Below are 12,627 nucleotides of genomic sequence, written 5' to 3'. Positions count from 1 at the left end.
GCATTATATTAGACTCTTGTCTTACTATGAGGGGCCAGTTAAATTAATTCACTTTTTTTTTTTTTAATATAAATTACACATTAAGCATTGTTTCTCTCGGGAACATTTTGTTTTGTTAACTCAGTCTATCATCATGTCATTGTTTTGACTACTGTAACCTCATACATTGGTTGTTCCGAGGCTACACTTAATTGATTCCAAATATTGCAGAATGTGCTGTAATTTTTAGAATGCGATGTTATGAAAATATTACCCCCATTTGATAAAACTTCACTGGCTTCCTATTTATGCATGTTGTTTGTTCAAACTTCTTATTACTGTTTTAAGAATTGTTTATGATAATGCTCCCAGTTACTTCCCATAGCTGCTTTTACTCCAATGCTCAAGGACTAGGAGTAATCTTTCCTTGCTCTTTCTCTGTAGGCAATTTTTTAATGCATCTTTGGCTTGAAAACATAGATAAACTATTTTGTTATTTTTGTATCCTCAAAGAACTTCTAATTAGTTGGAAAATAAACACTTCCATTTACAACATATAAACACTTAAGAATAGAAGCCATAAATATAATCTAACAAGGCCACCCCTTCCGCAGGTAGCAGCCACATCCAGTATTCTGTTCTTCTAGGAGCCTGTCCCAACTGGTTTCAATGCTTACATAAAAGGCTCCAGCGAACTACACCAAAGACCAGAACAATCTAGAAAGAATAATACCTTATTCATTCATACCTTCCAAGGAGTTTTTGTTTTTCAAACTGCAACAGGCCTGCAATCTAAGCTCAAATGGGTTTTTTTTGTCCTAAAATGGTAGAGTGCATGTATATCTGCAGAGAATAGTAATGGACAGTTCACTTTTAAGCCAAACGTTTTGCAGGAGTTGCACACACCTGGGGCAAGGTTGACCAGATCTGCGCGTCACTGTTCACCGAAGGTGCTCCTTTGTTTCAAGGATCTGTGCAGTCAAAAGTCCATAGCTGGCAGTATAATAAGACCTACTCAGAAAGCAGTCAGAGAAATGGGTTTATAAAGAGAAAACAATTATTTTCTAGAATTTTTTTAAAGTAAAATTTTCCATTTGCTGTTTTCTGAGTGCCTCTCCATAAGCCAGTGATCCTCAAATCTAGTCTTTAAAAGCCACAAACTAGAAGTGTCAGAATTGCAATAATGACTATGTTTAAGATCTATCGGTATGTATCATTTCCTTTGTGTGCAAATATACTTCATGCTTATGTGGAAATCCAGAAAACCTCACCAGGCAGCAACCTTCTGAGATTGAATTTGCTGACACCCCCCCCCCCCCCCCCACTTCCTGTAAGATATGAGTTTCAGTTTTATCTATGTTGACTTATACAAAAAAATAATGTTTGTGTTAAACGTGTTTTTTGTTTAAACTATCACGCACAGCTAATGCTGTTTTAGTTGAGCAATTAACATTGAACAGTGCATTGGGAGTTGGTCACTGCTGAAACGTTAATAGTAATGCCATCATAACAGACATTGGGGCTCATTTTCAAAGCAATTAGACTTACAAAGTTCCATAGGTTACTATCAGGTGAATTTTCAAAAGAGAAGGGCGCCCATCTTCTGACATAAATCGGGAGATGGGCTTCCTTCTCGCAAGGTCGGCCAAATCGGCATAATTGAAAGCCGATTTTGGGCGCCCTCAACTGCTTTCCATCGCGGGGACGACCAAAGTTCACGGGGGATGTCAGCAGTGTAGCGAAGGCAGCACTGGGGCGTGCTTAGGAGATGGGCGTCCTCGACCCATAATGGAAAAAAAGGGTGTCCCTGACGAACACTTGAGCGACTTTACTTGGTCCATGTTTTTTCACGACCAAGCATCAAAAAGGTGCCCGAACTGACCAGATGACCACCGGAGGGAATCGGGGATAACCTCCCCTTACTCCCCCAGTGGTCACTAACCCCCTCCCACCCTCAAAAAAAATCTTTAAAAATACTTTTTTGCCAGCCTCAAATGCCATACTCAGGTCCATCGCAGCAGTATGCAGGTAACTGGAGCAGTTGTAGTGGGTGCAGTGTACACCCCCCCCCCCCCCCACCTGTTACACTTGTGGTGGTAAATGTGAGTCCTGTGGGTTACATAAGGTAGGTGTGTTTTCAGAGAGTGAATGATTCATGTCTTTAAATGAAGGACAGTGAGGATGAAACCAGCAACTGGTTGCATTGTACTTCTATTGTGTAACTTGTTTGTTATATAAAGTGGCATGTTTTATGTGGGGTGGATAAGTTGGAAGGTACCGTTTGATGTTTTTGCATTTTTGGATACAATTTGTGTCTGGTTCTACACTACATGGGTTGGAGGGGGGAGGTGAGGGATAATACATAAAATTAAATGAACATATTTACAGATTTTGCATACCTCTGTTGATGGCTGTGGTTTCTGGCTCAGGGCTTCCAAAAATCACCTTTGTGAATGACTGTGCTCATCTTCCAATGTGGTATATATCATTCAGTGTAAAAAATGCAACGAAGGCTGCTACATTGGAGAAATAAGTCAGATGCTAAAGAAGAGATTTAATTTACATAGAGGGGGATAATCGAATGGCGCCAGCCATCTCCATGGATGGCGCTGCGAAGGGGCAGAGCCAACCGTATTTTCGAAAAAGATAGCCGGCCATCTTTTTTTTTTGATAATACGGTTGGGGCCGCCCAAATATCAGAGATGGCCGAGTTTGAGATGGTCGGCCACGGTTTTTGCCCATAATGGAAACCGAAGCCGGCGATCTCAAACCCGACCAAATCCAAGGCATATGGTCATGGGAGGGGCCAGGATTCGTAGTGCACTGGTCCCTCTCACATGCTAGGACACCAACCAGGCACCCTAGGGGGCACTTCTAAAAAGTAAAAAAATAAATAAAAATAACTCCCAGGTGCATAGCTCCCTTACCTTGTGTGCTGAGCCCCACAAAACCCACTCCCCACAACTATACACCACTACCATAGCCCTAAGGGGTGAAGGGGAGCACCTACATGTGGGTACAGTGGGTTTGGGAGGGGGGGGGGTTGGAGGGCTCCCATTTACCACCACAAGTGTAAAAGGTAGGGGGGGGGATGGGCCTGGGTCCACCTGCCTGAAGTCCACTGCACCCACTAAAATTGCTCCAGGGACCTGTATACTGCTGCGATGGACCTGAGTATGACATTTAAGGCTGGCATAGAGGCTGGCAAAAAAAGTTTTGAAAGTTGTTTTTTTGAGGGTGTGAGGGGGTTAGTGACCACTGGGGGAGTCAGGGGAGGTGATCCCCGATTCCCTCCGGTGGTCATCTGGTCAATTCGGGCACTTTTTTGGGATTTGGACCTGAAAAAAAAAGGGGCCAAATAAAGCGGACCAAATTCTCGTGAAGGCCGGTTTTCTTTTTTCCATTATCGGGCGAAGCCGGCCATCTCAACGCCGCCCCTCCTTTGCTACCATGCCGACACGCCTGCTTGAACTTTCACCGGCCCTGAGACGGAACACAGTTGAAGCCGGCCAAAATCAGCCTTCGATTATACTGATTTGGCCAACTTCCGATTTGTGTTGGAAGATGGCCGGCGATCTCTTTCGAAAATCAGGCGGATAGACACCATATGAAAAATGCTAGTACCAATCAGGATGTCACCTCTGTGAGGCAGCACTTTACAAAACCAGAACACTGTACCAGTGATTTCATGGTAAGAATCCTGAAAGGGAACTTTAAAACAATACAGGAACACAAGACCTTTGAAGTCAGAATGATTAAATATTTTGATACCCACCAGACAGGACTTAACAAAGATCTGGGTTTTCTAGCCCATTATTTACCATAAAATTGTACTGCTTTGTCACCCTCCTATCTCCATGCATATCTCCCTGTCCCTCATCCACTGGACTCTTCCTGTCTCTCACCTATCCACCCTCATCCTGTTAGATTGTCACTGAAATGCTTTGATATTTCACTTATATATACTGTCATCTACCAACATTTGCATATTTCCGATCTGAGGAAGAAGGGCAACCTTCAAAAGCTAATCAAGAAATGTATTAAGTTATGACCAATAAAAAAAGGTATCATCTTATTTTCTTTTCCATGTTTTATTTTGTTTTATTTCTATTGATTACAGGACAGATAAGAAAGCAGCTCTTACAGAATCCAGACGTGCAGGAAATTAAATGATGGCTGAGCGTTTGCTATTATTATTGTGAGTCAAGAATATACCACATAAGATCCTTGGCTGTACTCTGCTCTACAACGCCAGAAGGAAGTAGGTTCAATTATGCTCAAATAACTTTAGAGACTATCTGTAATCTAGGAAGTATGTCCCATCATGTATGTTATGTATTATCATTTTATTTACCCTACCTACCTGTTATTCTTGTACATTAATGGTGATGCCATTGCTATATAATGTAAGCCACATTGAGCCTGCAAATAGGTGGGAAAATGTGGGATACAAATGCAGCAAATAAATAAAAATCATAATGTATGTTGTACTTCTGCATAGCTCCTTCAGGATTCCCAATATTTTTAATGCCAAGCAAAGCATGTTTTTCCGATTTTCCCACAAATCAGCCAGAATGGCACTATAGCCATTAGGATCAATCTTTCAAAGAAAAATAAGCCCAACCATTAGGCAAGACGAGGCAATCACCTAGGACAGCAGCTTCTGGGGGAGTGCACAAGAGTACCCGACAACCACACAAGTTCAAAGAAGCAGTAGGAAGTATTTTAACTAGTAGGGAGCGTGAGCAGTTTCCAAATGGCCTATGTACCCAAATTATTTTGGGAGGGGTGATCATGATTTGGAGGGGGGGGGGGGGAGCAAGAGGCCTAAAGGTTAATGGGAGGGGGAACAAGGCTGAACGTTTGCCTAGAGCAGTGGTTCAGAAACCTGGGTTGAAAAACAGTGGCCTAGAGTATCTAAATATCCTTGCACCAGCCCTGACATAGATACACTTTTTCCTCTACCAAAATGCACCCTCTGGCACTGCATTTTACAATGTGCATGAAAAATATTTACAATGTTAGCATTTAATAGGACAGTACCCTTCAAACCAGGTAAAGAGGTTTCTGAGAACTGCTCTCGAGTATGTACAGCTTTCCACAGTGCAGACGGAAAGTAACAGATTGAGTTCGGTGGCCTTTTCAGCAAAGAAGCGCCTGAAAAAAAGTAGGGTCCAAACATTAGCAAATATTTTATAGCTGTGACAAATTCCAAAGCAAACATTTTGAGAGTTAAATGAACCTGCAGACCTATTTATTCCCCAATGCACACAGTTTTAAATTGTCTCTCTACACATATAATCTGAACTCCTGTTGCCAGACATGGCTCTCTCCATACTGCAAAGATGTCTTCCCTCTAGAGTAGCCATTGACACATGAACAGGACACCTCCTTGGTAAGAGCTATACCAAACACTACCACATTTAAAAGACCAGCACTCCTCCATCTCTGCCAGTCAGCTCAGCGGTAGTGTGGAAACACACCAGGCAATCTCTACAGCGCTGCCCTCCCCCCTTGTCTCTTATGCTTTTGGGTTACCAAGCATTATACAGCAAGGAGACAGGGACCACCATGACCCTACCCTACTGGCCCGACACTACTCTGTTCCAAGAGACCGAGTGGAGCCAGGGGGAGAGGAATCTGAGCAGCAAGAGGGCATTGGAAGGAATGCTGGGAAATGGGAGAAAAAGGAGGTAGAGGGAGGGATGAAGAGGAGCCTGGGGGGGGGGGGGGGGGGAGGAGAGAATGCACAGGAACTAAACGGGGAGGTTGAGATATGGAGAACAAGTCACCTGAGGGACAGGGGAAGAGCCAGAAAATTCCTGGAGGGAGGGAGGGAAGGAAGGAAGGAAAGAAAGAAAGAAAGGAGTTGGGGGAGGGAGTAGATGGAAAACAGCCTGTAAGAGAAGTGGATGGAGATGGAAAGGAACCACAGAAGTGAGAAGGAGGGGTGGAGGGAAGCACAGAAAGAAAGACGAAAGTGAGAAGGGAAAGGAACAGGAGTGAAGATGCACTCCACCATCTGTGCCCCCCCCTTTAACATTTTAGTTTCTGATAATGTGTGCCAGATGTAAAAATCATTCAATTTTATTTTCACATGTATGACCAGATTAAACAAATACAAACTTGTGCATTCTGTTTATACTTAAAGAAATAAAAACTGATAAAGTTGGACACCTGGTTATTCTGCTTGCTGCAGCCCAGGAGCTCTCTCCACTCACTACCGCTCCCAAACTCTGAAATCTCACTGAAATCCTACACTTTGACAGCAGATTACAAAATTCTCTGAACCGGGGTGATACAGGAACCTTTGAACCTGTCACAGCCACTCTTCAAAGTCCATTCGCACAGATCCCTGAACCAACAAGTAAAGCTACAGAAACAAAGAAGGTACCTTAAGCCCTAAAGAGAATAAGTTTTTGGATGACAGGTTGCCAAGGGTGCACAGATTCAGTGAGACCTCAATCTGTGCACCCTTGGCAAACTCTTGCATAGGCATGGCCAGTTTTGGGCCTGTGTGGGCTTCCTGTGTTCTTCAGAGCAGTTGAGAGTCTAGGAATGTGCCTGATATTTAAAAAAAAAAAAAAAATTATTTAGCACTGGATTCATCTTCCCATAAACACAGAATAGGAAAAAAGACTGACTGGAAGGAGCCTTACACGGGACAGTGAAAGATACTACTTCTAATACTGGGTGTCCAGGCATGTGATCCAACTCACAGAAGCTATGTGGTTACTCTTCCAATTGCGGTAGCAGCTGAGGTCAAGGTAGACAGGCACTGAGCTACAAGAAAGCCAAATTCTTCTCACATTGTGACCCCTTTCACTGAACCAGCATAACAATATCAAAAAGCTGGTGCAACACGTCAGCTTCTAAAACCACACAGAGGTCCATTGTTCAGTGTCCAGTTTTCTCCAGCACCAATAACAGGCACAGGCTTGTCCCTGCAGAGCCTGATCAGATAATGCAGTCTGGGGGATTTTTGGTTTTAAAGGTTGTTTCTTTCTGGATTTCACTTAGGCAGACGGTTGTCTGGGTGTCATATGTGTGATTTCAGCATACCGACTGAGAAAACATTGCTTTATTTTACATTCCACATTCCCCTGCCCCTTTTCCACCTACCCCTCTTCTTGTTTCTATTTGATGCATTATTAGTGAGTTTTAATTTTCTGCAACTTTCCCTAATTAGTTAAATTCAGTGCGTTTCTTTCTAGTGAAAAAGGTGCCGGTACTCAAATGCTAGGCCACCCTTCAGGGGTGGGGTGATCACTGAGGGACCCACCCCACAATAGCCAGGCCCCCTACAACCAGTCACAGAATCTGTGACAAGGCAGAATTGGTGTGTAGAGTCTGAGCTTTTTCATTAAAACTTGGGGTCCATGGGTCAATTTTAGCAGGCAATGGAAAAGGTGCCGGTACTCAGTACCCCCAAGTACCCCCTCAAAAAAAGCCCTTTAAATTGTTCCCTTTCCATCAATTAAGCCATATTTAGACTTCCAAACCTAAGCCCCTGCTCCAAAACATTCTTACATTTCATTCCAAATGAGATATTAGTGTTCCAAGTATTTTTAAAGAGCTTGTTTGCCTCCTTGCTCTCATCATTATCAATCTGTGTAAACAGAGGGATGGAGGTGGGTGGGTGCTGCTGCGGTGTTGAGGCTCATGAGAAACCCAAGCAAGCACCCCCAGTGACAAATCTAAAGCATGAATGCAAGTGTAACAAGTTCACCATAATGAGACCTCTATGTCCACCCAGGAGAACATCCCGGACTCCCTGCTCCTAATCTGGCCTCTCTTTTTGCAAATTCACGCAGGAATGGATGGAACTGCCTGCCGGACTTGGGCGGGGGGGGGGGGGGGGGGGGGTCTCCTGTATTTTGGAAGAATAAACTGATTGCTCTGCAAGCAGTGACTGGGCATCTTCTTTACTCCAAAGGAGTTCAGAGGAGCAGGAGGGGCTGTAGGACCTCAAAAACGGGGACTCGGGCACAGCCTGGGGTGCTTCCCTCCTTGTTGGTAGCTGGCTATGCTTAATGAGAGCTTACTACAAGGAGAAGAGCCCTGTAGGGAGTACCTGAAAGCAGTGAGACCTGTACCATGCACAGCTGAGAAGACATGGCCCATTTAACATGCCAAGGCCCAGGCTAAAAATTTGGAAGGGGGACCATCAGCAGGCTTTATCTCCTTCAGCTTTAGGCAGGCTTAGGGCCTCCTGCAACATGGAGGCCCAAGGCCTCTGCAGTTTGCATCCTTCCTAACTCTGGACCTGGAGAAGACCTAGTTCTGTGGTGCAAGTAACCTATATCCTAGGTGCCCCCCCCCCCCAGACTAGGTGTATGCTTTTTGCAGCCGCAATCTTGAACAAGGGCTGGCATAAGCATCAGTGATTGGGGATCACTGTCACCCATCCTACACTAGACCACCAGAGCACCTGTCAGGTAGGCCTAGGGGGCCCTCATGAGGGAGGTGGATGCACATGGGGGATCCTTCTTTGTGCATGGCAGTGGATAAGTCATACAGTGCGCATCTGTAGTTTGCTATAACCCTGATTAGAACCCATTTCATAGAAATACCCTCATATTGCATACAAATACTTGATTTGTTTCTGTGTGCCAGCTGCAATTCATTGCCTTAAAATATGCTTACTAATTGTGCTTGTATTCTTTCTTCTTCCTAATACTTCTTCCCTTGCCCTGACTCTTTTCTTTCACCAAAAACGTATCCTCTCATAACCAAAAATACATCTTAAATTGGGGGGGGGGGGGGGGGGGGGCAAACACAGCCCTTGAGGGCCTCAACCCAGTCGGCTTTTCAAGAGTTCCACAATAAATATGCATGAGATTGATTTGCATGTACTGTTCCATTGTATGCAGATAGATCTCGTGCATATTTATTGTGGAAATCTTGAAACCCCAACCAGCTTGTGGCCCCCTCAAGGACCGCGGTTGCCCACTCCTGCCTTAAATGGATAAGAAACATTTACTTCAGGATAAAGGAATGGCACTCACTGCTTGGATTTGCAGTTTCCCGCCAGTTTAGTCCCAATTAAGGTACCCCACAGACTTGGGCCACTGTACCTTCCCTTTCTCCTCCACCTACTGGCTGTGAAAGATGTGACAACTTTTCAGGGAGGGAGGGGGGTGGGAAGAGGGACAGTAGGCTGTGTGTTCCCAATACATGCTTTTTTTTGGTTCCATGCCACTGTTTCCAATTACCATAGATAAAATTTAACAAGTCCAAACAGTGTGGTGGCTCAATAACCTTATGTAACTGGGATTATGACTATGTAATGCTCCACAAAACTGCCAGCCTCACAGGTGGATATTAGTGTATGTTTTTTCTCTTTTAGTAAACACAGAAATCCTGTGCTTTTTTTAACTCAGGATCTCACAGAGGAACAGCAAACACAAAACTATGCTACATATTGTAAAGAAATAGCTGGCAGGATAAACGCATAGGGATGAGACCACATTCCCCCGCCACAATGCAATGAACTAACAGGATTGGGTGTCGGATAAAACTTGGAGGCCATATGTCTCCAAAGCCCAACCTTTTGGATATATGGTCAAACTCAATTCTTTGGCCGCATACATTTATTAGCAGTTTCACATTCTTACTGCCCTCCCCCCCCCCCCCCCCCACACCCTAAATGTGCAAAGAAAAATGCAGCTCTAAAGCTTGGAAAGGGAGAGAGAGGTGGTTAGAGCACCGGTCTTGCAATCCAGAGGTGGCCAGTTCAAATCCCACTGCTGCTCTTTGTTATCTTGGGCAAGTCACTTATCCATTCATTGCCTCAGGCACAAACTTAGATTGTGAGCCCCCCTGGGCCAGAGAAATATCCAGTGTACCTGAATGTAGCTCACCTTGAGCTACTACTGAAAAAGGTGTGAGCAAAATCTAAATAAATAATAATAAAATAATAATAATAATCTGGCTTTCCAGCAACTTATTAGGAATATGAAGGTGCAAAGCTATGCTCTGTTGCAGAAATGGAAAGTTACGTGTTGTAGAAAGTTATCACCCACGTTTTTCTCAGCTAAAGCTGTCCTTTTCTTTAGTACAATTTACTGACTTTTATTGAAACCTCCTGGGATCAAGTGTGCTTCTGCCTACCTTTCAAAGGATATCAGACATTTGTTTATATGAGCCTGAAATAATCACTGAAATGATCAGAAATCTATTTTGTCTATGAAGCCACAATTGTTGCAGACACAGAATATATCCGTTCTGTTCATTAAGGGAACCTAAAGAGCTCAATTCAGATGAAAAGATTTAAAGCTATAATGAGACTCCTTTCCAGCTCATAGGAGCTGACTTTGTGGGTGCTTGAGCACCTCCAATTTTGAGAAAATTCCTTATATGTGTCCAAGAAGGAGTTATTTTTAGCACCCCCAATAATTTTGAAAAGTTGGCTCCTATGTTCCAGCTCTACCACAGCTTGCAGGCGTTCCCACTGGCATGCAGAAAGTTGAGAGTAAGCAGACCATTCACTTGGAGGGGGTGGGAGGAGACAGGTGGTAAGTACCCTGTGTGCCATCTAGATAAAAAGTTCAGTCATTTATCTGATATTAAACAGGTGCTGCTACTGATGTGACTCACTGTAGTAAGACTATCACAGTATGTAGGTGGGTCACGGGGGGGGGGGGGGGGGGGGGACTCGGACAAGCTGCATAATTTTAAGACACAATGAAAACATTTGAAAATAAAAACGTTGCACAAGTTCCATGTGCCCCCACTTCCCCATTCCAATCAATCCATGTGAGAGTATGGACACGGTACATTAGTTTCTAGGTTCTTCCGTTTAAGCACAATTGCGGCCTAACAAAGAGGAATCTCTTCTGACAGTGTTGGGCCTGCAAGCAGAGGGAGCATTTGCAAAGAAACCCAATTAAGTTTTCAGGTAGCTAATCTGCAGAGATGATGAGGCAGTACTGTGGGGATACTGTATTACTGCTGCTCTTTCCTTTCATTGCCAAATTCTGCCTTACAGAATGACACAGGGACATAGACTGGAGGGACGGGAACAGAGCCCGCAGGGAGGGTGACAAACTTTGTCCCCATGTCATTCTCTACTTTAAAAGCTGTTAATGAATTGGACAGTTATTTAAGTAACGCAGACAATGATGTTTTCATTTTTTGGGAAAACAAGCAAAAGTGCTGGCCACAACTGGCAAAATTTGCACGAGGGATCCTGTGAATTCCTGTTACCAGGCAGCACACCTTCTAAAAAGACATTTTCTATTGCAGGAAGGACTGTGGAAGACAGGAGAGCTAGAATAAATCCTAAAATTGTTGATGACTCCACAGATTAAAAAAATTGTTGAATGCATCCACAGATTAAAAAAAATCATAACAGTGCTTTGTAGTGCAAATTACAGAGCAGGTTGTATTTTGTACCCCTAGACATTTTAACAGGGTGGATTAGGGTTCCTTAGGGTAGTAGAATTAGGCTATTGTTGGGGTTGGAAGGGTGAGGGGAGGTTATTATAGTTGCTCATTATTATTGTTTTCTATTTGTGATTTATAAACAATAGTTGCACAGAATATTGTTCCTTTTTATACGTTAATAAAAAGATTTAAATATAAAATCATAAGTGTTGAGGCTTCTGCAGATGAGGACAGAGCCCGTGGGGGTGGGGCCAAACTTTGTCCCTGTGTCATTCTCTATTCTGCCTATCCTGTTCTACCACTGTGCCTTTTAAGAGAAGATACTGTAATGGCTTATTTGAAGCCTTAGTGGCTCCATTCCCTTCTCTAAGTCTATGAAGTGCTGCAATAATGGCATCTTCTGTTTGCATTCACATCTCCACCTGCTAACCCCTCCTACCACTTTTCCAGGGTCCCACTGAAACTGTCCCAACTAGAGACTTACAGAAGTACAGACACACGTCCTGGGGTCCGATGCTTAAAGCCTGGGCACTAAAGCCCATAGCACTACAACAGCACAGGAAACTACCTAACCAATGCTCAAAGCAAGTGACATTCAAACTTTATGCATGGATAATTTGCACTATAAGACCGAAACCAAGGGAAGGAAGATGCCTGACACATGTACACAAAGTTTTGTGGTAAGCGTGACTGTTGTACTCACACCCAGACAAAAAGCACACATCAGCGCTGTTCTTCTGCATCTTTAAATATGAGCTTTTCAAAAATGTGTTTGTATTTCATTTTTTGAAAGGCTCATATTTAAAGTGCACAAAAATAGGCATTGATGTATGCTTTCAATTTCGCTCGGATTCATACGAATGTTTTTTTTTCTCACTATTGGCGCTTAGAAGCTGCAAGGGCTTCCGCTTTTAAAAGATGACAAAACTGGCAGTTTAATGTGAGAAACTGACAAGAAAGCTTCTCCCCAAACCCTTTAACGCTGCCCCTGAACTGGCAGTAAGTTTCCGGCGTTACAGACCATCCATAACATTCCTGCATTTGTGTGTCTCCTATTTTTGCATAAGAATCAAACAGGGTCACAAAATTAACCTCCCCCCCCCCCCCCCTAATATTTAACATATATCTAAAATCACTCAAAAATATTTGTTAAACAAATAGGTCTTCAATGATTTGCAGAACAAATGACTAGTCATTGTCCATATAATGCTTTGGGCACTGCAGCACTGCCGTCTGAGCAATGGGAAGGAATATTAACTG

At 43.5% G+C, this 12,627-nt stretch overlaps 1 protein-coding gene across 8 annotated transcripts in view; it reads right to left on the bottom strand.

Moving 5' to 3' along the window:
- The window catches only part of SGMS2 (sphingomyelin synthase 2), a 186,406-nt gene that overhangs the window by 104,369 nt on the left and 69,410 nt on the right, over window positions 1–12,627 (bottom strand). For 6 of the 8 annotated variants that reach the window (XM_030190784.1, XM_030190785.1, XM_030190781.1 and 3 more), the window contains one exon: window positions 5,023–5,136. The exons of 1 other annotated variant lie outside the window; for it this stretch is intronic. The gene's annotated coding sequence lies outside the window, so the exon portion shown is untranslated. Of the gene's footprint in view, window positions 1–885; window positions 965–5,022; window positions 5,137–12,627 lie in introns of those variants that run through there. One more of the 8 variants, XM_030190788.1, reaches the window with a different exon arrangement.

The sequence above is a fragment of the Microcaecilia unicolor genome, chromosome 2, assembly GCF_901765095.1.
Source record: "Microcaecilia unicolor chromosome 2, aMicUni1.1, whole genome shotgun sequence".
Classification (NCBI taxonomy): domain Eukaryota; kingdom Metazoa; phylum Chordata; class Amphibia; order Gymnophiona; family Siphonopidae; genus Microcaecilia; species Microcaecilia unicolor.
This window is presented reverse-complemented; position numbering and strand designations above follow the sequence as displayed.